Source organism: Scyliorhinus canicula, unplaced genomic scaffold, assembly GCF_902713615.1.
Source record: "Scyliorhinus canicula unplaced genomic scaffold, sScyCan1.1, whole genome shotgun sequence".
NCBI classification, from domain to species: Eukaryota; Metazoa; Chordata; class Chondrichthyes; order Carcharhiniformes; family Scyliorhinidae; genus Scyliorhinus; species Scyliorhinus canicula.
Genome location: NW_024055461.1, coordinates 1,225,877 through 1,248,115, shown reverse-complemented (window position 1 = coordinate 1,248,115; position 22,239 = coordinate 1,225,877). Strand labels below are relative to the sequence as shown.

Sequence of the window (22,239 nt, the reverse complement as noted above, 5' to 3'; positions counted from 1 at the left end):
GTGACATTTACAAATGAGCCGGTTGTGATCTGTTCAAAGCTTCCATTCCAGGGCATAATTGGATGGTCAGTGGATCAGTCACTGAGTTTCCCCGGTTCTCTGAAGCCAGGAAAAGATATATTGCTCCCTTTCACTATTTTATCATTCTCCCTCTCTGAGTGCAATTTGTTTTTACTGTTTCTCAGCCTTTATCTCTCAACTCCGCTTCTCTCTTTCTAATTTCTTCGGTCAGTTTCACTCTCTCTCTCTGTATCTTTCTCCATCTTTATGTGTGTCTATTTAATAAAACTGCGAAAGAAAATCATGAAGGTTTGAATCGAGTAATTAGAGAGAAACTATTGCAACTGGCTGGAGTGTATTTAACCAGAGGACACAGATTTATTGTATTGAACAGGAGGATTGTTTTTACACAGATAGTTGTTATAAACTTGAACACAGGTCTGGAAAGTATGATGGAATCAGATTTAATAGCATCTTTGGAAAATAATCGATAAATATTAAGGTATTAAGATTTGAAGGATGAGAGGAATGGGACCAGTTGGATGGCCCATCAATAATCATTTTCCCAGCACCTTTTCTGTATCTACCCCTGTCCTTCATTGAGGCCGAATAAAATGCAATCATTGTACAGCTTTGCTCTTGTGCTATTCCTGTCTTCTGGCAGTACCTGGGTGTGTGTAGATAATTCCCACAAATCTTTAACAGATTGTTGTTTACAATCCACTACTTTGGACAAAATAACAGTGAATAGCATTTGTTCAAAAAAACAACAATTATCTTTAACGTTTGTGGCACTAATTCTGCCTGCGATGAGGTTTTGGCTTTTAGTCTTTCTTGTCCCAATTTGATTATTTAAACATAAGTCGCCATAAGCTAGGGCGGCACGGTGGTGCAGTGGTTAGCACTGCTGCCCACGGCGCTGAGAACCCGAGTTCGATCCCGACCCTGGGTCACTGCCCGTGTGTAGTTTGCACATTCTCCCCGTGTCTGTGTGTGATTCACCCCCACAACCAAAATATGTGTTGGATAGGCGTATTGGCCACGCAAAATTGCCCCTTAATTGGAAAAAAATAACTGCGTGCTCTAAATTTATAAAATGAAATAGTGACCAGAAACTGCCGGAACTGACTCTTGCACATCTGTGCAAATGGAGAACTGTTGGTAAGAATGAGAAAAAACAGATGTTTTCGTTTCCCCTGACAGAGGCGCCATTATAGAGTCTGCCATAATTGTCCTCCCATTGGGTAGAAAATATCCCAGGTGGGGCCAATCACACGCACCTCACTCATCAGCGTTTCCAATTCGCTTTTATCACACACATCCCTATCACTCACCATGACACCGAAGCACAGGCTAAGGCCCTCAGTATCATTGCTTTCTGACAGTTTCACTTCCTATTAAAATCAGCCGTTCATGAGGTCCCCTGCTTCAGCATCGAAGATTATCCCCAGTCTCTGTAATTGATACACTGGAGCCGGTCTCTGTGATTATTATTATACCAGACCGCAGTCTGACCCCGGGCCCGGCAGTCTCTGTTATTGATACACTGGAGCCGGTCTCTGTGATTATTATTATACCAGACCCCAGTCTGACCCCGGGCCCGGCAGTCTCTGTTACTGATACACTGGAGCCGGTCTCTGTGATTATTATTATACCAGACCCCAGTCTGACCCGGGCCCGGCAGCCTCTGTTATTGATATACTGGAGTCTGTCTCTGTGATTATTATTATACCTGACCCCAGTCTGACCCCGGGTCCGGCAGTCTCTGTTATTGATACACTGGGGCCGGTCTCTGTGATTATTATTATACCAGACCGCAGACTGAGCCCGGGCCTGGCAGTCTCTGTTATTGGTACACTGGAGCCGGTCTCTATGATTATCATTATACCAGATTATATGTATCTATGCATTTATGTATTCGAAGCCAGTCTGACCCTGCTCCGGCCGTTGTAAATCACTCCACAAATCCAAGGAGAGCGAAGATGTTTGTTATTTTCGAAGTTGGAAGGAATGACAAACATCATTGATGTCCCAGGAGAGCGGCACGGCGTTGCAGTGGTTAGCACTATTGTCTCATGGTGTTGAGGATCCGGGTAAGATCCCGGCCCCGGGTCACTGCCTGTGTGGAGTTTGCACATTCTCACCGTGTCTGACTTAGCCCCCCTCCTTCCCCCCCCCCCCCTCCAATCCAATGATCTGCACAGTGTTGGATTGGCCACGCTGCAGGACCTTTAATTGGAAAGAAGAAAGTGGGGGATTTAAATTCATAAAAGTATGATGTCCCACGAACCCGTCTTTCGCTGGATGGAGAGATTGTTCAGAGTTGCTCTGTCGTTTACCCTTTAGATTCTGAGGGGGTGAGATAGGGTGCATGTCGGGAAGATGTTTTCACTCATGGGATAGTGTCTGCCCAGAGGGCAGAGACTGAGAATAAGCCGGATTTGTGGAAGGTTTTGTTCTCTGAAAGAGAATCTTGTGAATTCGTCACCCCAGGAAGCTGTGGAGACCGAGTCCTTGACCATTTTCAATGCTGGGATCGAAAGGTTTTTATTCAGGAAGTTAATAAAAGTTTACGGACTTTACGCTTGAATGTGGATTTCGTGAGTGTTCGAGGAGCCATGAATCTGAACATAGTCAATGGTGAAGCGGGCTTGAAGGGCTGAATGGCCGACTTCTGTTCTTAATTCTTATGGTCGAATAGTTCCCTCAATCCAGCTGTGTATATGAAAATAATGAAGACAAAAAACAAGAAATTTAATCTAAACTAACACCATGAGAATTGAGAATCACGGGTGAGAGTGTCACTAACATGTTAAAGCCGACAAGACCTAATACAAATATAACACACTACAGGTACCATAAATCTAAAATAAACACATAAACTGCTGGAAAGTCTCAGCAGGCCAGAAAGTGGATAGAAAATCAATTTGTTTTTCGTACATTCACATTATTTCCACCCACGGAGGAAGGTGCGGGGAGGTGGAAGGATATTTTGGAGGCTGATCAATAACATGTTTCAGTTGCACGAACACTCCTTCCATGGTCAACAAATCCTGGAGTGGAATTTGAACGCAGGTCAAACAGCTCAGCAACAGAAGTGCTGCCAGATGTGTTACGCTGGCGGTCACATTTTCAGAGAGAAATACAGTTCGTTTCAGGCCGATGAACTTGGGGCTGATATTCCGTTATTGGCATGAAACGTGAACTCTGCTCATCTCAGAATCTGCATGACATGCAGAACAATTCCAGCATTTTCGTTTATTATTACCATCACACTAACTTCATCCAGTTCATATTGGAACGGCGCTTGACTCCGTAATTAAGAATTTGGGGGGAAATCTGATATATCATGAGGCACCGAACCATTTGCTCTGATATCAATAGGCGCTGTTTCTCTCTGTCACACAAACATGGTTACTTCATACCCAACTTTGATTGGCTGTACTTCATCATCCGACTTGGTCGATTGCAGGTTGCAATTTTGAAAAATGCACCAATCACTGTGCTGTGTGCATTTAAAGTCAGTATGCAATAAGGGTGGACACAAAGACGCTATCTACGTGATGGTTAAACTAATAGTCTAACTGCCATTCAGGTTTTAATGCTCTGATTCTCTGTTATTAGTGCAATTATTATTAACATGCTTGTTAGATGAATTGGACATCCCAAATTCTCCCTTGGTGTACCCGAACAGGCGCCGTACTGTGGGGACCAGGGGATTTTAACAATAACTTCATTGCCGTGTTAATGTAAGCCTACTTATATAATAGTAACAATTATTATTATTATTACTGGAAACGCTGTCCCTGTCGATTCTAAGAGCCTGTTTCCTGTATTGTTATTTTGACCTATTCCAATCATCATTGTACGAAGTATTTTTACGATTATAACAACACAAATACAGGCTTATTCCAATTTAGATCAGGTGCTGTCTTTCATATGCCTACGTAATCCATATATCAATTTTTATTGCTCTCTTGACAAGTTCGTGTGATCACTACTTTCGCATATATCTCTGTCTATATTGGGCCAGGCCCTGTCTCTGTTATTACTGCACTGTGTTTTTTAATTCATTGATGGGATTGGGGCATGGCTGGTTAGGTCAACATTGCCTTCCGATCTCTAGTTGCCCTTCAGAATGTGAGTTGCCTTCTTAAATCGCGGCAGTTCCTAAGGTATAGGTACCACAGAGCTGTTCGGGAGAGAAATCCAGCATTGTGACCCTGCGAAAGTGAAGGAACGACGATATATTTCCAAGTTAGGATGGTGAGTGGTTTGAAGGGGAACCTCCAGGAAAAGGTGATCCCAGGTGTCTGCTGCTTTTGTCCTTCCAGAAGGTACTGTTCGTGGGTTTGGAAGGTGGTGCCTAAGGAACCTTGTTGAGTTGTTCTAGTGCATCTTTTAGGTGGGACAGAAAACTGTTACTATTCGTCGGTACGTAGGGATTTAATATTTTTGGAAGGGTTAGCAATCAAACGGACTGCTCTCTCCTGGATGGTGTCTTGCCTCTCGAGTGTTGTTGGAGCTGCACTCATCCAGACAAGTGGAGAGTATTCCATTACACTCCGGACTTGTGCCCTGTAGATGGTGGACAGGCTTTGGGGAGTAAGGAAGTGAGTTGCTTGCGGCAGGATTCCTCACTTTGCACCTGTTCAGTTCGCAACAGTATTTATATGGCTAATTCAGCGAGTTCACCAGTTCAGTTTCCGGTCAACGGCAGCCCCTGGATGTTAATACTGGGATTCCGTTGTAATGCCATTGAATGTCAAGGGGAGATGGCTCGATCTTCTCTTGTGAGATCGGGCAACTGCCTGCACGCCACTTGTTAGCCTAAGCCTGAATATAGTACAGATCTTGTTGCATTCTGACATGGATTGCATCTAATGAGTCACAAACGGTGTTGAACATTGTGCAAATACCAGCGAACATCCTCACTTTTGTCCTTATGATGGACAATAGGCCATCCATGAAGCAGCTGGATATGGTTGGGCCCAGACCACTACCCTGAGGAACGTGGCAGCTTCAGGTAAAGCAATAACTGAACTAGTGCCTCAGGCAATACAAACAGGAGCTAGTTCTGGTTAGTATCAGTTGAGTCTACTGAAGTAACAATTCGGAAATGGACATTATAATAACCGATTGCATGCTATCGTAACCTCCTCAATACAGTGTAATATAAAATGGGCCTTAGTTTATCATGTTAACAGCTGAGATTGACCACAGTAACAACTGAGAACTGCTGTCATAAAATCAGGAACCTGACCTAACCTTTTTTATAAATGTTTTTTTATTGAGTTTTCATATTTTATATATGACAAATTACAAGTTATTAGAGAGAGAGAAAAAAAAAGGAAAACACAAAAATTTAACATGAATATTTACAGGTAAGCATCTTCATAACAATAATTGTGGCCGCCCCCTTTAGCCAGCATACATATTTTACATTCCCCAATATGGCCGAGGCACATGTTTATAGGCATTTATTTATAGCTTGGTTTTGGGCCTTGGCTTGCCATCAAACCCCCATACCGAGCCCCCCCTCCCCCCCCCCGCCCCGGCGACCTTCCCCCGATTCCCGTCCATTTCCCCCTGGTTCATGACCACCCGGCTATTCTTCCTCATGTACGTTGGCCACAAACAGGTCCCGGAACAGTTACATGAATGGCTGCCACGTTCTGTGGAAGCCGTCGTCCGACCCTCGGATGGCGAATTTGATTTTCTCCATTTGGAGAGATTCCGAGAGGTCGGACAGCCAGTCCGCAGCTCTGGGTGGTGCTGCTGACCGCCAGCCAAACAGGATTCTACGGCGGGCAATCAGGGAGGCAAAGGCAAGGGCGTCCGCCCTCCTCCCCAGGAATAGATCTGGCTGGTCTGAAACCCCGAAGACCGCCACTATCGGGCATGGCTCCACCCTCACCCCCACCACTTTGGACATAGCCTCGAAGAAGGCTGTCCAGTACTCCACAAGTCTGGGGCAAGACCAGAACATGTGGGCGTGGTTGGCCGGGCCTCTCTGGCACCGCTCACATTTGTCCTCCACCTCCGGGAAGAACCTACTCATACGGTTTCTCGTTAAGTGGGCTCTATGTACCACTTTTAGTTGCGTCAGGCTGAGCCTTGCGCACGTGGAGGTGGAGTTGACCCTATGCAGTGCTTCGCTCCAGAGTCCCCACCCTATCTCCATCCCCACGTCGTCCTCCCATTTCCTTCTTGTTGCATCCAGTACGGTGTCGTCCCTATCTACCAGTCGGTCATACATGTCACTACAGTTCCCTTTCTCTAGGATACTTGCGTCCAGTAGGTCTTCCAGTAGTGTCTGTCGTGGCGGTTGTGGGTACGTCCTTGTCTCCTTTCGTAGGAAGTTTTTGAGCTGCAGGTACCGTAGCTCGTTCCCCCCAGCTAGCTGAAATTTCTCTGTCAGTTCGTCCAGTGTTGCGATCCTGTCGTCCGTGTTTGGGTCCCTGACTGTCAGTGTCCCCCCGTCCTGCCTCCACCTTTTGAAGGTGGCGTCAGTCAGTGCTGGTTTGAACCTATGGTTGTTGCAGATGGGAGCCTTGTCCGACATTTTGTACAGGCCAAATTGCTGCCGCAGTTGGTTCCAGGATTGGAGGGTGGCTGTCACCACTGGGCTGGTGGAGTGTTTTTTGGGTGGGGATGGGAGTGCTGCCATGGCGAGGGCCCGGAGGGAGGTTCCCATGCAGGAGGCCTCCTCCGCACGCACCCACTCGGCTTCTGGCTCCTGGATCCATCCCCTTACTCGCTCGGCTGTTGCCGCCCAGTGGTAGAATTGTAGATTCGGGAGGGCTAGCCCCCCCCTGGATTTTGTTTTTTGTATGACCTTCTTTGGGATCCTAGCATTTTTACCCCCCCATACGAACGCCATGATATGTTTGTCCAGTGCTTTGAAAAAGGCCTTGGAGATGTAGATCGGAATGGATCTAAACAGGAAAAGGAACCTGGGCAGTACGTTCATTTTGATCGTCTGGACTCTCCCCGCGAGGGAGAGCGGGAGTGTGTTCCATCTTTGCAGGTCCTTTTTAACTTCCTCCGTCAGGCTGGTGAGGTTCCATTTGTGGATCCCTTTCCAGTCATGGGCTATTTGGATCCCCAGGTAGCGGAATTTATTTCGGGCTTGTTTGAACGGCAGCCCCTTTAGTGCTGCCCCCCGCCCCCCCCCCCCCCACCCTTGCGGGTGTACTGGGAAGATCTCACTTTTGCTCATGTTGAGTTTGTTCTTTCAGGAGCGCTATGATTCCGTCCATGCTGCTTTGTGGGTCCGAGATATAGAGGAGCAGATCATCCGCATAGAGTGAGACTCTGTGCTCTCTACCTCCCCTTTGGACCCCCCTCCAATTTTTTGCTGCCCTGAGCGCGATTGCTAGCGGTTCGATTGCTAGTGCGAACAGCAGTGGGGACAGTGGGCATCCTTGTCTAGTGCCCCTGTGCAGCTGGAAGTATTGGGAGTTGGTATTGTTGGTCCGTACACTCGCCATGGGAGCGTTGTATAGGAGTTTTACCCAAGCGGTGAACCCTGTTCCAAGCCCGAACCGCTCCATTACCTCTATGAGGTATTTCCATTCGACTCTGTCGAAGGCCTTTTCTGCGTCCAGGGAGACGATCACCTCTTGTGTTCTCTCCCCAGAGGGGGTCATTATCACGTTCAGAAGGCGCCTGATGTTCGCGGTAAGCTGTCTACCTTTGACGAAGCCCATCTGGTCCTCTGTGACCACCTCAGGTACACAGTCTTCTAGCCTTTTGGCTCGGATTTTGGCCAGTATTTTGGCGTCTGCGTTCAGCAGAGATATGGGTCTGTATGACCCACATTCCGTTGGGTCTTTGTCTTTCTTAGGTATCAACGAGATTGAGGCCTGTGCAAACGTGGGTGGCAGTGTGCCCCTAGCTAGCGAGTCTGTGAACATCTCCCGCAGGTGCGGGGCCAGCGCTGTCGCAAATTGTTTGTAGAAGTCCGCCGGGAATCCGTCCGGTCCCGGCGCCTTCCCCGTCTGCATGGAGCTAATGCTCTCCATGATCTCTCCCAGTGCTAGTGGTGCTTCCAGATCCCGTTTTCTGCCCTCTCCCACGACTGGTATGTCCAGTCCATCAAGAAACTGGTTCATCCCAGCCTTCCCCGTTGGGGGCTCTGAGGTGTACAGCTCTTGGTAGAAGGCCTTGAAGGTTTCGTTAATCCTCTCTGGTTCTGTTTCCCACGTGCCTCTGGTACCTCTGATTTGCGCAATTTCCCTGCTGGCTGCCTGCTTTCTCAGCTGGTGTGCCAACAGGCGGCTGGCTTTGTCTCCGTGTTCGTACAGGGCCCCGCGTGCCTGGCGGAGTTGGTGTACTGCTTTCCTGGAGGAGAGCAGGTCAAAGTTCCTTTGTAATTCTTTTCTCTCCGCCAGGAGCTCTACGGTCGGGGCCTCGGAGTATTTACGGTCTACCTCCAGTATGGAGTCGACCAGCTTCTGCCTAGCCACCCTTTCCTCCCTATCTCTTTGCGCTTTGTAGGCAATGATTTCCCCTCTTAGTACGGCCTTAAGCGCTTCCCAGAACGTGGAGGATGAGACCTCCCCGTTTTGGTTGTTCTCCGTGTATTCCGCTATGGCCCACGCTATCCTTTCGCTGAAGGCCTTGGCAGCTAGTAAGGCACCGTCCAGCCTCCATGTGGGGCGCTGGGCCCTTCCCGTCTCCAGCCGCACGTCCATGTAGTGTGGGGCGTGGTCTGATATCACAATTGCGGAGTATTCCACCTTGTCTATCCCTGGAAGCTCCGTTTTCCCCACCACAAAGAAGTCAATTCTGGTGTACACATTGTGTACTGGGGAGAAGAAAGAGAATTCTTTCTCCCCCGGGTGGGTGAATCTCCAGGGGTCCACTGCTCCCATCTGCTCCATATAGTGACTGAGTTCCCTTGCCATGTTTGAGGTTTTCCCCGTTCTGGGGTTTGATCTGTCCGTCTTTGGATCCTGTACACAGTTGAAGTCCCCCCCCATGATTAGTCGGTGCGTCGCTATGTCCGGGATTTCTGCCATGGTCTTTTGGATGAAGCTCGTGTCGTCCCAGTTGGGCGCGTACACGTTAACTAGAACTACCGGCGCCCCATCCAGGGCCCCGCTGACCATGACATACCGCCCCCCTGTTTCTGCCCGGTTTCGAACCGGGGACCATTCGCGTGTAAAGCGAATGTGATAACCACTACACTACAGAAACAGCTGGCAGCGCACACTCCAACGGATCTGTGTCACCTTCAACTCAACTGCCTTGTTGCAGCTTCGCATGGTTCGGCTGAGAGGCCATGTCACTTCTTACAAGAACACGTCTATTTCTTTAAAACAGATGTCTAAACTTACAAGCCAGTAGAAGAACCTATATTGAACTGAAGAAATTGTTCAGAAAATCTCTAACGGCGAAATGCTCTCTTCTATTATTAATGCAGCATTCTGAAATCCTACAGAAAAAAGCAACCGACTTTACACAATATTTGTTCCGTTATTCAATGCTTGAGTTGAGTTTAAGAATTGACAATTATGTGTTTCTTATATTTGACCTCTTTGTGTTTTGGTGTGTAAAATTCTGCAGCCTAAATACCGTTCATGTAGAAGAAAGGAGGGGTAATTGTAAATCAACTTTGAGCCTGGATTCCCACACTGGCTTCTCCTGTTTCTCTATCAGGAAGACCGTTTTTTCTTTCCCAAAGCTGGTTCAGTTAAGTCTCTGGCATTTCCTCTAAGTCAGTTACAGTATCGTTTGTGTCTGTCCTTTTGAGTACACATTACTTTCAGACATCCTTCAATCTGGCCCGCTGCATTTGCTGATCCCAATGCCATCTACTCTGCATTGGAGAGACTAAATGCCGACTGGGTGACCGCTTTGCAAAACACCTTCGTTCCATCGACAAGCTGGTGGTAGACTCTCCTGTCGCTTGCTATTTGAACTCACTGTCCTGCTCTCATGTCCACATGTCCGATCATGGCCTGCTGCTATGTTCCCATGTAGCTCAGCACAACGCCGAGGAACAGCACCCCATCCTCCGAATAGGCACGGGACAGCATTGCGGATTTTACAGTACGGTCAACAACTTCGCACCGTGAAATCACTCTTCCCACTTCACCACATGTTTATTTCCATCAACCTATTTTCATTGCTTCCATTGATATGTCTTCCTCTCCCATTGTCTCCCCCTCCCCATTCCCCTAGCCAATCGCATCCGTCTTGGGAAATCCGCCCCTTGTTCCTCATTGTCCTCTACCATGAACACATTCTAATCTTCTAATCGCCTCTATCAGCACCGTTCTTAACACTGATTAGAAACATTTACATTCCCTTTTTCTTTCAGCACAACACATTCTTGTTATTCTCCACCCATGGCTGGCCGTCTGTCGCTCTCCCCCCACGCACCGCCAATCTAAACCTAACCAAAGATCCAGTTGTCCGGCTTCGACAAAGAGTCACCCAGACTCGATACGATACTTGCAATCTCTCTCCACAGAGGCTGTCAGACCTGCTGAGACTGTCCTGTGTTTTCTGTTTTTGTTCCCCATTGACGCATACGCAGTAAGTTGCTTTTATCGTACATTTAGACATGTTTGAAATAGTGATTAAATATGTTCATCTGCATCCGATAGATTCTGTGGTGGATGAACAAACTGCTGATATCCGAATTGTGGCAAAATAGTAAAGGCTTTTCTTCCCTCGGCGTCTTGAAAATTCAGTATTTCTGACTTTGTTGCAGGAATTTCAATATCTCATGCGAGACCAAATCTCATGTTCCTCGAACGTGCAAGATTGAGGAAGAAACGTATTTAGTGCAAACATTCGTCACACAAAATCAGAAGCACGCTATGTTTCTGCCCGGTTTCGAACCGGGGACCTTTCGCGTGTTAGGCAAATGTGATAACCACTACACTACAGAAACCGCTGAGAGTATCACAATCAGTGGCCCTGTGCAATGTTGAACTTCAATGTATTGTCGGACCTGTGTCACCTTCAACTCAACTGCCTTGTTGCAGCTTCGCATGGTTCGGCTGAGAGGCCATGTCACTTCTTACAAGAACACGTCTATTTCTTTAAAACAGATGTCTAAACTTACAAGCCAGTAGAAGAACCTATATTGAACTGAAGAAATTGTTCAGAAAATCTCTAACGGCGAAATGCTCTCTTCTATTATTAATGCAGCATTCTGAAATCCTACAGAAAAAAGCAACCGACTTTACACAATATTTGTTCCGTTATTCAATGCTTGAGTTGAGTTTAAGAATTGACAATTATGTGTTTCTTATATTTGACCTCTTTGTGTTTTGGTGTGTAAAATGCTGCAGCCTAAATACCGTTCATGTAGAAGAAAGGAGGGGTAATTGTAAATCAACTTTGAGCCTGGATTCCCACACTGGCTTTTCCTGTTTCTCTATCAGGAAGACCGTTTTTTCTTTCCCAAAGCTGGTTCAGTTAAGTCTCTGGCATTTCCTCTAAGTCAGTTACAGTATCGTTTGTGTCTGTCCTTTTGAGTACACATTACTTTCAGACATCCTTCAATCTGGCCCACTGCATTTGCTGATCCCAATGCCATCTACTCTGCATTGGAGAGATTAAATGCCGACTGGGTGACCGCTTTGCAAAACACCTTCGCTCCATCGACAAGCTGGTGGTAGACTCTCCTGTCGCTTGCTATTTGAACTCACTGTCCTGCTCTCATGTCCACATGTCCGATCATGGCCTGCTGCTATGTTCCCATGTAGCTCAGCACAACGCCGAGGAACAGCACCCCATCCTCCGAATAGGCACGGGACAGCATTGCGGATTTTACAGTACGGTCAACAACTTCGCACCGTGAAATCACTCTTCCCACTTCACCACATGTTTATTTCCATCAACCTATTTTCATTGCTTCCATTGATATGTCTTCCTCTCCCATTGTCTCCCCCTCCCCATTCCCCTAGCCAATCGCATCCGTCTTGGGAAATCCGCCCCTTGTTCCTCATTGTCCTCTACCATTAACACATTCTAATCTTCTAATCGCCTCTATCAGCACCGTTCTTAACACTGATTAGAAACATTTACATTCCCTTTTTCTTTCAGCACAACACATTCTTGTTATTCTCCACCCATCGCTGGCCGTCTGTCGCTCTCCCCCCACGCACCGCCAATCTAAACTTAACCAAAGATCCAGTTGTCCGGCTTCGACAAAGAGTCACCCAGACTCGATACGACACTTGCCATCTCTCTCCACAGAGGCTGTCAGACCTGCTGAGACTGTCCTGTGTTTTTTTATTTTTGTTCCCCATTGACGCATACGCAGTAAGTTGCTTTTATCGTACATTTAGACATGTTTGAAATGGTGATTAAATATGTTCATCTGCATCCGATAGATTCTGTGGTGGATGAACAAACTGCTGATATCCGAATTGTGGCAAAATGTGGCTTTTCTTCCCTCGGCGTCTTGAAAATTCAGTATTTCTGACTTTGTTGCAGGAATTTTAATATCTCATGCGAGACCAAATCTCATGTTCCTCGAACGTGCAAGATTGAGGAAGAAACGTATTTAGTGCAAACATTCGTCACACAAATTCAGAAGCACGCTATGTTTCTGCCCGGTTTCGAACCGGGGACCTTTCGCGTGTTAGGCGAATGTGATAACCACTACACTACAGAAACCGCTGAGAGTATCACAATCAGTGGCCCTGTGCAATGTTGAACTTCAATGTATTGTTGCAGCTTCCAACGGTTCCGCTGAGAGGCCATGTAACTTATTGGAAGAAGCCGTTTCTTTGAAACTGATGTCTCAACTCATCAAAGGATCATATATCGAACTTTGCTGAACTGGAGATAAGTTATGTTTTGCTTGAAGTTAAATTGAGAGGGCAGGGCTTTCATAAGTAACCACAGCTGAAACGAGAATTGATGATGCCCTGCTCACTTTGCTCTGCATCGGGAACCAGCTGCCCAACCCACTGAACTAAAGGGGACGCCAAAACTAGGAACTGCGAGCCAGCCAGGAGTCGAACCTGGAATCTCCTGATTCGTAGTCAGACGCGTTATCCATTGCGCCACTGGCCCACAGCAGTTATAGGTTTTTGTTATTCCTCGATGATGAAGATCAGTTACGAAATTGAGGTAATATTTTGCGACAGACTGAACTGGAAACACCAGATGTTTCTGCCCGGTTTCGAACCGGGGACCATTCGCGCACAAAGCGATTGTGATAACCACTACACTACAGAAACAGCTGGCAGCGCACACTCCAACGGACCTGTGTCACCTTCAACTCAACTGCCTTGTTGCAGCTTCGCATGGTTCGGCTGAGAGGCCATGTCACTTCTTACAAGAACACGTCTATTTCTTTAAAACAGATGTCTAAACTTACAAGCCAGTAGAAGAACCTATATTGAACTGAAGAAATTGTTCAGAAAATCTCTAACGGCGAAATGCTCTCTTCTATTATTAATGCAGCATTCTGAAATCCTACAGAAAAAAGCAACCGACTTTACACAATATTTGTTCCGTTATTCAATGCTTGAGTTGAGTTTAAGAATTGACAATTATGTGTTTCTTATATTTGACCTCTTTGTGTTTTGGTGTGTAAAATGCTGCAGCCTAAATACCGTTCATGTAGAAGAAAGGAGGGGTAATTGTAAATCAACTTTGAGCCTGGATTCCCACACTGGCTTTTCCTGTTTCTCTATCAGGAAGACCGTTTTTTCTTTCCCAAAGCTGGTTCAGTTAAGTCTCTGGCATTTCCTCTAAGTCAGTTACAGTATCGTTTGTGTCTGTCCTTTTGAGTACACATTACTTTCAGACATCCTTCAATCTGGCCCACTGCATTTGCTGATCCCAATGCCATCTACTCTGCATTGGAGAGATTAAATGCCGACTGGGTGACCGCTTTGCAAAACACCTTCGCTCCATCGACAAGCTGGTGGTAGACTCTCCTGTCGCTTGCTATTTGAACTCACTGTCCTGCTCTCATGTCCACATGTCCGATCATGGCCTGCTGCTATGTTCCCATGTAGCTCAGCACAACGCCGAGGAGCAGCACCCCATCCTCCGAATAGGCACGGTACAGCCTTGCGGATTTTAAAGTACGGTCAACAACTTCGCACCGTGAAATCACTCTTCCCACTTCACCACATGTTTATTTCCATCAACCTATTTTCATTGCTTCCATTGATATGTCTTCCTCTCCCATTGTCTCCCCCTCCCCATTCCCCTAGCCAATCGCATCCGTCTTGGGAAATCCGCCCCTTGTTCCTCATTGTCCTCTGCCATTAACACATTCTAATCTTCTAATCGCCTCTATCAGCACCGTTCTTAACACTGATTAGAAACATTTACATTCCCTTTTTCTTTCAGCACAACACATTCTTGTTATTCTCCACCCATCGCTGGCCGTCTGTCGCTCTCCCCCCACGCACCGCCAATCTAAACCTAACCAAAGATCCAGTTGTCCGGCTTCGACAAAGAGTCACCCAGACTCGATACGATACTTGCAATCTCTCTCCACAGAGGCTGTCAGACCTGCTGAGACTGTCCTGTGTTTTCTGTTTTTGTTCCCCATTGACGCATACGCAGTAAGTTGCTTTTATCGTACATTTAGACATGTTTGAAATAGTGATTAAATATGTTCATCTGCATCCGATAGATTCTGTGGTGGATGAACAAACTGCTGATATCCGAATTGTGGCAAAATAGTAAAGGCTTTTCTTCCCTCGGCGTCTTGAAAATTCAGTATTTCTGACTTTGTTGCAGGAATTTCAATATCTCATGCGAGACCAAATCTCATGTTCCTCGAACGTGCAAGATTGAGGAAGAAACGTATTTAGTGCAAACATTCGTCACACAAAATCAGAAGCACGCTATGTTTCTGCCCGGTTTCGAACCGGGGACCTTTCGCGTGTTAGGCAAATGTGATAACCACTACACTACAGAAACCGCTGAGAGTATCACAATCAGTGGCCCTGTGCAATGTTGAACTTCAATGTATTGTTGCAGCTTCCAACGGTTCCGCTGAGAGGCCATGTAACTTATTGGAAGAAGCCGTTTCTTTGAAACTGATGTCTCAACTCATCAAAGGATCATATATTGAACTTTGCTGAACTGGAGATAAGTTACGTTTTGCTTGAAGTTAAATTGAGAGGGCAGGGCTTTCATAAGTAACCACAGCTGAAACGAGAATTGATGATGCCCTGCTCACTTTGCTCTGTATCGGGAACCAGCTGTCCAACCCACTGAACTAAAGGGGACGCCAAAACTAGGAACTGCGAGCCGGCCAGGAGTCGAACCTGGAATCTCCGGATTCGTAGTCAGACGCGTTATCCATTGCGCCACTGGCCCACCGGACAACGGGATCTTTGGTTAGGTTTAGATTGGCGGTGCGTGGGGGGAGAGCGACAGACGACCAGCGATGGGTGGAGAATAACAAGAATGTGTTGTGCTGAAAGAAAAAGGGAATGTAAATGTTTCTAATCAGTGTTAAGAACGGTGCTGATAGAGGCGGTTTCGAACCGTGGACCATTCGCGCTTTATGCTGGTTCTGTACTACACTACAGAAACAGCTGGCAGCGCACACTCCAACGGACCTGTGTCACCTTCAACTCAACTGCCTTGTTGCAGCTTCGCATGGTTCGGCTGAGAGGCCATGTCACTTCTTGCAAGAACACGTCTATTTCTTTAAAACAGATGTCTAAACTTACAAGCCAGTAGAAGAACCTATATTGAACTGAAGAAATTGTTCAGAAAATCTCTAACGGCGAAATGCTCTCTTCTATTATTAATGCAGCATTCTGAAATCCTACAGAAAAAAGCAACCGACTTTACACAATATTTGTTCCGTTATTCAATGCTTGAGTTGAGTTTAAGAATTGACAATTATGTGTTTCTTATATTTGACCTCTTTGTGTTTTGGTGTGTAAAATGCTGCAGCCTAAATACCGTTCATGTAGAAGAAAGGAGGGGTAATTGTAAATCAACTTTGAGCCTGGATTCCCACACTGGCTTTTCCTGTTTCTCGATCAGGAAGACCGTTTTTTCTTTCCCAAAGCTGGTTCAGTTAAGTCTCTGGCATTTCCTCTAAGTCAGTTACAGTATCGTTTGTGTCTGTCCTTTTGAGTACACATTACTTTCAGACATCCTTCAATCTGGCCCACTGCATTTGCTGATCCCAATGCCATCTACTCTGCATTGGAGAGATTAAATGCCGACTGGGTGACCGCTTTGCAAAACACCTTCGCTCCATCGACAAGCTGGTGGTAGACTCTCCTGTCGCTTGCTATTTGAACTCACTGTCCTGCTCTCATGTCCACATGTCCGATCATGGCCTGCTGCTATGTTCCCATGTAGCTCAGCACAACGCCGAGGAGCAGCACCCCATCCTCCGAATAGGCACGGTACAGCCTTGCGGATTTTAAAGTACGGTCAACAACTTCGCACCGTGAAATCACTCTTCCCACTTCACCACATGTTTATTTCCATCAACCTATTTTCATTGCTTCCATTGATATGTCTTCCTCTCCCATTGTCTCCCCCTCCCCATTCCCCTAGCCAATCGCATCCGTCTTGGGAAATCCGCCCCTTGTTCCTCATTGGCCTCTGCCATTAACACATTCTAATGTTCTAATCGCCTCTACCAGCACCGTTCTTAACACTGATTAGAAACATTTACATTCCCTTTTTCTTTCAGCACAACACATTCTTGTTATTCTCCACCCATCGCTGGCCGTCTGTCGCTCTCCCCCCACGCACCGCCAATCTAAACCTAACCAAAGATCCAGTTGTCCGGCTTCGACAAAGAGTCACCCAGACTCGATACGATACTTGCAATCTCTCTCCACAGAGGCTGTCAGACCTGCTGAGACTGTCCTGTGTTTTCTGTTTTTGTTCCCCATTGACGCATACGCAGTAAGTTGCTTTTATCGTACATTTAGACATGTTTGAAATGGTGATTAAATATGTTCATCTGCATCCGATAGATTCTGTGGTGGATGAACAAACTGCTGATATCCGAATTGTGGCAAAATAGTAAAGGCTTTTCTTCCCTCGGCGTCTTGAAAATTCAGTATTTCTGACTTTGTTGCAGGAATTTTAATATCTCATGCGAGACCAAATCTCATGTTCCTCGAACGTGCAAGATTGAGGAAGAAACGTATTTAGTGCAAACATTCGTCACATAAATTCAGAAGCACGCTATGTTTCTGCCCGGTTTCGAACCGGGGACCTTTCGCGTGTTAGGCGAATGTGATAACCACTACACTACAGAAACCGCTGAGAATAACACAATCAGTGGCCCTGTGCAATGTTGAACTTCAATGCAGCTTCCAACGGTTCCGCTGAGAGGCCATGTAACTTATTGGAAGAAGCCGTTTCTTTGAAACTGATGTCTCAACTCATCAAAGGATCATATATCGAACTTTGCTGAACTGGAGATAAGTTATGTTTTGCTTGAAGTTAAATTGAGAGGGCAGGGCTTTCATAAGTAACCACAGCTGAAACGAGAATTGATGATGCCCTGCTCACTTTGCTCTGCATCGGGAACCAGCTGCCCAACCCACTGAACTAAAGGGGACGCCAAAACTAGGAACTGCGAGCCAGCCAGGAGTCGAACCTGGAATCTCCTGATTCGTAGTCAGACGCGTTATCCATTGCGCCACTGGCCCACAGCAGTTATAGGTTTTTGTTATTCCTCGATGATGAAGATCAGTTACGAAATTGAGGTAATATTTTGCGACAGACTGAACTGGAAACACCAGATGTTTCTGCCCGGTTTCGAACCGGGGACCATTCGCGCACAAAGCGATTGTGATAACCACTACACTACAGAAACAGCTGGCAGCGCACACTCCAACGGACCTGTGTCACCTTCAACTCAACTGCCTTGTTGCAGCTTCGCATGGTTCGGCTGAGAGGCCATGTCACTTCTTACAAGAACACGTCTATTTCTTTAAAACAGATGTCTAAACTTACAAGCCAGTAGAAGAACCTATATTGAACTGAAGAAATTGTTCAGAAAATCTCTAACGGCGAAATGCTCTCTTCTATTATTAATGCAGCATTCTGAAATCCTACAGAAAAAAGCAACCGACTTTACACAATATTTGTTCCGTTATTCAATGCTTGAGTTGAGTTTAAGAATTGACAATTATGTGTTTCTTATATTTGACCTCTTTGTGTTTTGGTGTGTAAAATGCTGCAGCCTAAATACCGTTCATGTAGAAGAAAGGAGGGGTAATTGTAAATCAACTTTGAGCCTGGATTCCCACACTGGCTTTTCCTGTTTCTCTATCAGGAAGACCGTTTTTTCTTTCCCAAAGCTGGTTCAGTTAAGTCTCTGGCATTTCCTCTAAGTCAGTTACAGTATCGTTTGTGTCTGTCCTTTTGAGTACACATTACTTTCAGACATCCGTCAATCTGGCCCACTGCATTTGCTGATCCCAATGCCATCTACTCTGCATTGGAGAGATTAAATGCCGACTGGGTGACCGCTTTGCAAAACACCTTCGCTCCATCGACAAGCTGGTGGTAGACTCTCCTGTCGCTTGCTATTTGAACTCACTGTCCTGCTCTCATGTCCACATGTCCGATCATGGCCTGCTGCTATGTTCCCATGTAGCTCAGCACAACGCCGAGGAGCAGCACCCCATCCTCCGAATAGGCACGGTACAGCCTTGCGGATTTTAAAGTACGGTCAACAACTTCGCACCGTGAAATCACTCTTCCCACTTCACCACATGTTTATTTCCATCAACCTATTTTCATTGCTTCCATTGATATGTCTTCCTCTCCCATTGTCTCCCCCTCCCCATTCCCCTAGCCAATCGCATCCGTCTTGGGAAATCCGCCCCTTGTTCCTCATTGGCCTCTGCCATTAACACATTCTAATGTTCTAATCGCCTCAATCAGCACCCTTCTCAACACTGATTAGAAACATTTACATTCCCTTTTTCTTTCAGCACAACACATTCTTGTTATTCTCCACCCATCGCTGGCCGTCTGTCGCTCTCCCCCCACGCACCGCCAATCTAAACCTAACCAAAGATCCAGTTGTCCGGCTTCGACAAAGAGTCACCCAGACTCGATACGATACTTGCAATCTCTCTCCACAGAGGCTGTCAGACCTGCTGAGACTGTCCTGTGTTTTCTGTTTTTGTTCCCCATTGACGCATACGCAGTAAGTTGCTTTTATCGTACATTTAGACATGTTTGAAATGGTGATTAAATATGTTCATCTGCATCCGATAGATTCTGTGGTGGATGAACAAACTGCTGATATCCGAATTGTGGCAAAATAGTGGCTTTTCTTCCCTCGGCGTCTTGAAAATTCAGTATTTCTGACTTTGTTGCAGGAATTTTAATATCTCATGCGAGACCAAATCTCATGTTCCTCGAACGTGCAAGATTGAGGAAGAAACGTATTTAGTGCGAACATTCGTCACACAAATTCAGAAGCACGCTATGTTTCTGCCCGGTTTCGAACCGGGGACCTTTCGCGTGTAAGGCGAATGTGATAACCACTACACTACAGAAACCGCTGAGAGTAACACAATCAGTGGCCCTGTGCAATGTTGAACTTCAATGTATTGTTGCAGCTTCCAACGGTTCCGCTGAGAGGCCATGTAACTTATTGGAAGAAGCCGTTTCTTTGAAACTGATGTCTCAACTCATCAAAGGATCATATATCGAACTTTGCTGAACTGCAGATAAGTTATGTTTTGCTTGAAGTTAAATTGAGAGGGCAGGGCTTTCATAAGTAACCACAGCTGAAACGAGAATTGATGATGCCCTGCTCACTTTGCTCTGCATCGGGAACCTGTTGTCCAACCCACTGAACAAAAGGGGACGCCAAAACTAGGAACTGCGAGCCGGTCAGGAGTCGAACCTGGAATCTCCTGATTCGTAGTCAGACGCGTTATTCATTGCGCCACTGGCCCACAGCAGTTATAGGCTTTTGTTATTCCTCGATGATGAAGATCAGTTACGAGATTGATCTGCTCTCATGTCCACATGTCCGATCTGTTATTCTCCACCCATCGCTGGCCGTCTGTCGAGGCCCAATGCTTCACGCTCCCCCCATCCCCACCCTCACTTCCCCCACACACACCGCCAGTCTAAACCTGGCCAAGATCCAGTTGTCCAGCTTCGACAAAGAGTCACCCATAATCGAAACGACACTTGCCATCTCTCTCCACAGAGGCTGTCAGACCTGATGAGACTGTCCTGTATTTTCTGTTTTTGTTTCCCATTGACGCATACGCAGTAAGTTGCTTTTCTCGTACATTTAGACATGTTTGAAATGCTGATTAAATATGTTCATCTGCATCTGTAAACCCAATAGATTCTGTGGTGGATGAACAAACTGCTAATATCCGAACTGTGCCAAATGTCCCCTTTCTTCCCCCGGCGTCTTTAAAATTCAATACTTCTGACTTTGTTGCAGGAATTGTAATACCTTATGCGAGACCAAATCTCATGTTCTTCGAACGTGCGAGATTGAGGAACAAACGTGTTTTGTGCAAACATTCGTCACACTAAATGAGAAGCACGGGATGTTTCTGCCCGGTTCCGAAAAGAGGACCTTTCGCGTGTTAGGCGAATGTGATAACCACTACACTACAGAAAAAGCTGGCAACGCAAACGCCAACGGAACCGTGCCACGTTCAACTCAACTGCCTTGTTGCAGCTTCTGATGGTGTAGCTGAAAGACATTGCCACGTCTTACAAGAACACGTCTGTTTCTTTAAAACAGGTGTCTAAACTTACAAGCCAGAAGAAGAAGAACCTATATTGAACTGAAGCGTTTGTTCAGCTAATCTCTAACGGCGAAATACTCTCTTGTATTATTAATGCAGCATTCTTAAATCCGACAGAAAAAAACAACCGACTTTAAACAATATTTGTTTCCTTATTCAATGCTTGAGTTGAGTTTAAGAATTGATAATTATGGGTTTTGAGTGACGAATGTTTGCACAACATACGATTGTTCCTCAATCTCGCACGTTCGAGGAACATGAGATTTGGTCTCGCATAAGGTATTACAATTCCTGCAACAATGTCAGAAATGTTGAATTTTCTAGACGCCAGGCGAAGAAAAGCCTTTCCAATTTTGCCACAATTCGGATATTAGCATTTTGATCATCAACCACAGAATCAATTGGAGTTCCAAAGCTTGGAGCTGTTGTGGGCCAGTGGCGCAATGGATAACGCGTCTGACTACGAATCAGGAGATTCCAGGTTCGACTCCTGGCTGGCTCGCAGATCCAAGTTTTGGCGTCCCCTTTAGTTCAGTAGGTTGGACAGCTCGTTCTCGATTGATGGCCAGCGGTTTCTGTAGTGTCGTGGTTATCACATTCGTCTCACACGCGAAAGGTCCCCGGGCAGAAACATCGAACGTTTAGCATTTTGTGTGAGAAAAGTTTGCACAATTATTGGTCACAAAATAATTCTGTTCCTGAATGTTGCCGGAATCTCGTGTGTTCCAGGACTATGAGATTTCGTCGAACATGAACCACTAAACTGAATTGAACATTAAGGCCCAAGCACTGAATTTTCGGCAGACAATGAGAGGTGAAGAATTTTCATATCTTGGCACAGCTCGGATATTAGCAGCTAGTTCATCCACAACAGAATTTCAGCGATTTACAAATGAACATATTTAATCACCATCTCAAACATGCAACTTACTGCGGATGCTTCAAACGGAAACAAAAACAGAAAATACTGGACAGTCTCAGCAGGTCTGACAGCCTCTAGGGAGCGAAATGGCAGCTGTCGTTTCCAGTCAAGTGGACTCTTTGTCAAAGCTGGAGAACTGGAACTGGAGATTCAGACGATTGTGGGTGGGGGTTGGGGGTGGGGGTGGTGGAGTGCTGTATTGGGCCTCGATAGAGGGCTAGCAATAGGTGGGAAATGACCAAAATGTCTCGGACAGAAAGAAAAAGGGAATGTAAATGAGGCTAATCAAGGCTAAGAAATGTGCTGATGGCGCATCAAGCGGTCAGAATGTGTTAATGGCAGAACAAAGGTAAGCAATGTGTCAGAGAACAATTACAATCAGGGATCAGATTGCTGAAGTAGGATGGTATGGGCTGGGGGAGGGGGGCAATACTTAGGGTAAAATATATCAATGGTAGGAATGATAAGTTGATGGAAAAAACATGTGGTGGAGGGGGAAGTGAGAGTTCACAGTCTGAAGTTGTTGAACTGATAAAATGAAAGGGACAAAGAGCTGTCTGAGTCCACCAGAATTAGTCAATAGAAATG

General features: G+C 46.0%; 11 non-coding genes across 11 annotated transcripts; 1 reads left to right on the top strand and 10 right to left on the bottom strand.

Moving 5' to 3' along the window:
• Window positions 1-9,131: 9,131 nt before the first annotated feature.
• trnav-uac lies at window positions 9,132-9,204 on the bottom strand. Its single transcript has one exon. It is a non-coding gene; the product is annotated as a tRNA-Val (tRNA).
• Window positions 9,205-10,836: 1,632 nt separating this feature from the next.
• trnav-aac lies at window positions 10,837-10,909 on the bottom strand. The gene has a single exon. It is a non-coding gene; the product is annotated as a tRNA-Val (tRNA).
• A 1,663-nt stretch (window positions 10,910-12,572) lies between these two features.
• Window positions 12,573-12,645, bottom strand: trnav-aac. The gene has a single exon. It is a non-coding gene; the product is annotated as a tRNA-Val (tRNA).
• Window positions 12,646-12,974: 329 nt separating this feature from the next.
• trnar-acg lies at window positions 12,975-13,047 on the bottom strand. Its single transcript has one exon. It is a non-coding gene; the product is annotated as a tRNA-Arg (tRNA).
• Window positions 13,048-13,141: 94 nt separating this feature from the next.
• On the bottom strand, window positions 13,142-13,214 carry trnat-ugu. The gene has a single exon. It is a non-coding gene; the product is annotated as a tRNA-Thr (tRNA).
• Window positions 13,215-14,846: 1,632 nt separating this feature from the next.
• On the bottom strand, window positions 14,847-14,919 carry trnav-aac. The gene has a single exon. It is a non-coding gene; the product is annotated as a tRNA-Val (tRNA).
• Window positions 14,920-17,172: 2,253 nt separating this feature from the next.
• trnav-aac lies at window positions 17,173-17,245 on the bottom strand. Its single transcript has one exon. It is a non-coding gene; the product is annotated as a tRNA-Val (tRNA).
• Window positions 17,246-17,566: 321 nt separating this feature from the next.
• Window positions 17,567-17,639, bottom strand: trnar-acg. Its single transcript has one exon. It is a non-coding gene; the product is annotated as a tRNA-Arg (tRNA).
• A 94-nt stretch (window positions 17,640-17,733) lies between these two features.
• trnat-ugu lies at window positions 17,734-17,806 on the bottom strand. The gene has a single exon. It is a non-coding gene; the product is annotated as a tRNA-Thr (tRNA).
• Window positions 17,807-19,435: 1,629 nt separating this feature from the next.
• Window positions 19,436-19,508, bottom strand: trnav-uac. Its single transcript has one exon. It is a non-coding gene; the product is annotated as a tRNA-Val (tRNA).
• A 1,650-nt stretch (window positions 19,509-21,158) lies between these two features.
• trnar-acg lies at window positions 21,159-21,231 on the top strand. The gene has a single exon. It is a non-coding gene; the product is annotated as a tRNA-Arg (tRNA).
• The last annotated feature ends 1,008 nt before the right edge of the window (window positions 21,232-22,239 follow it).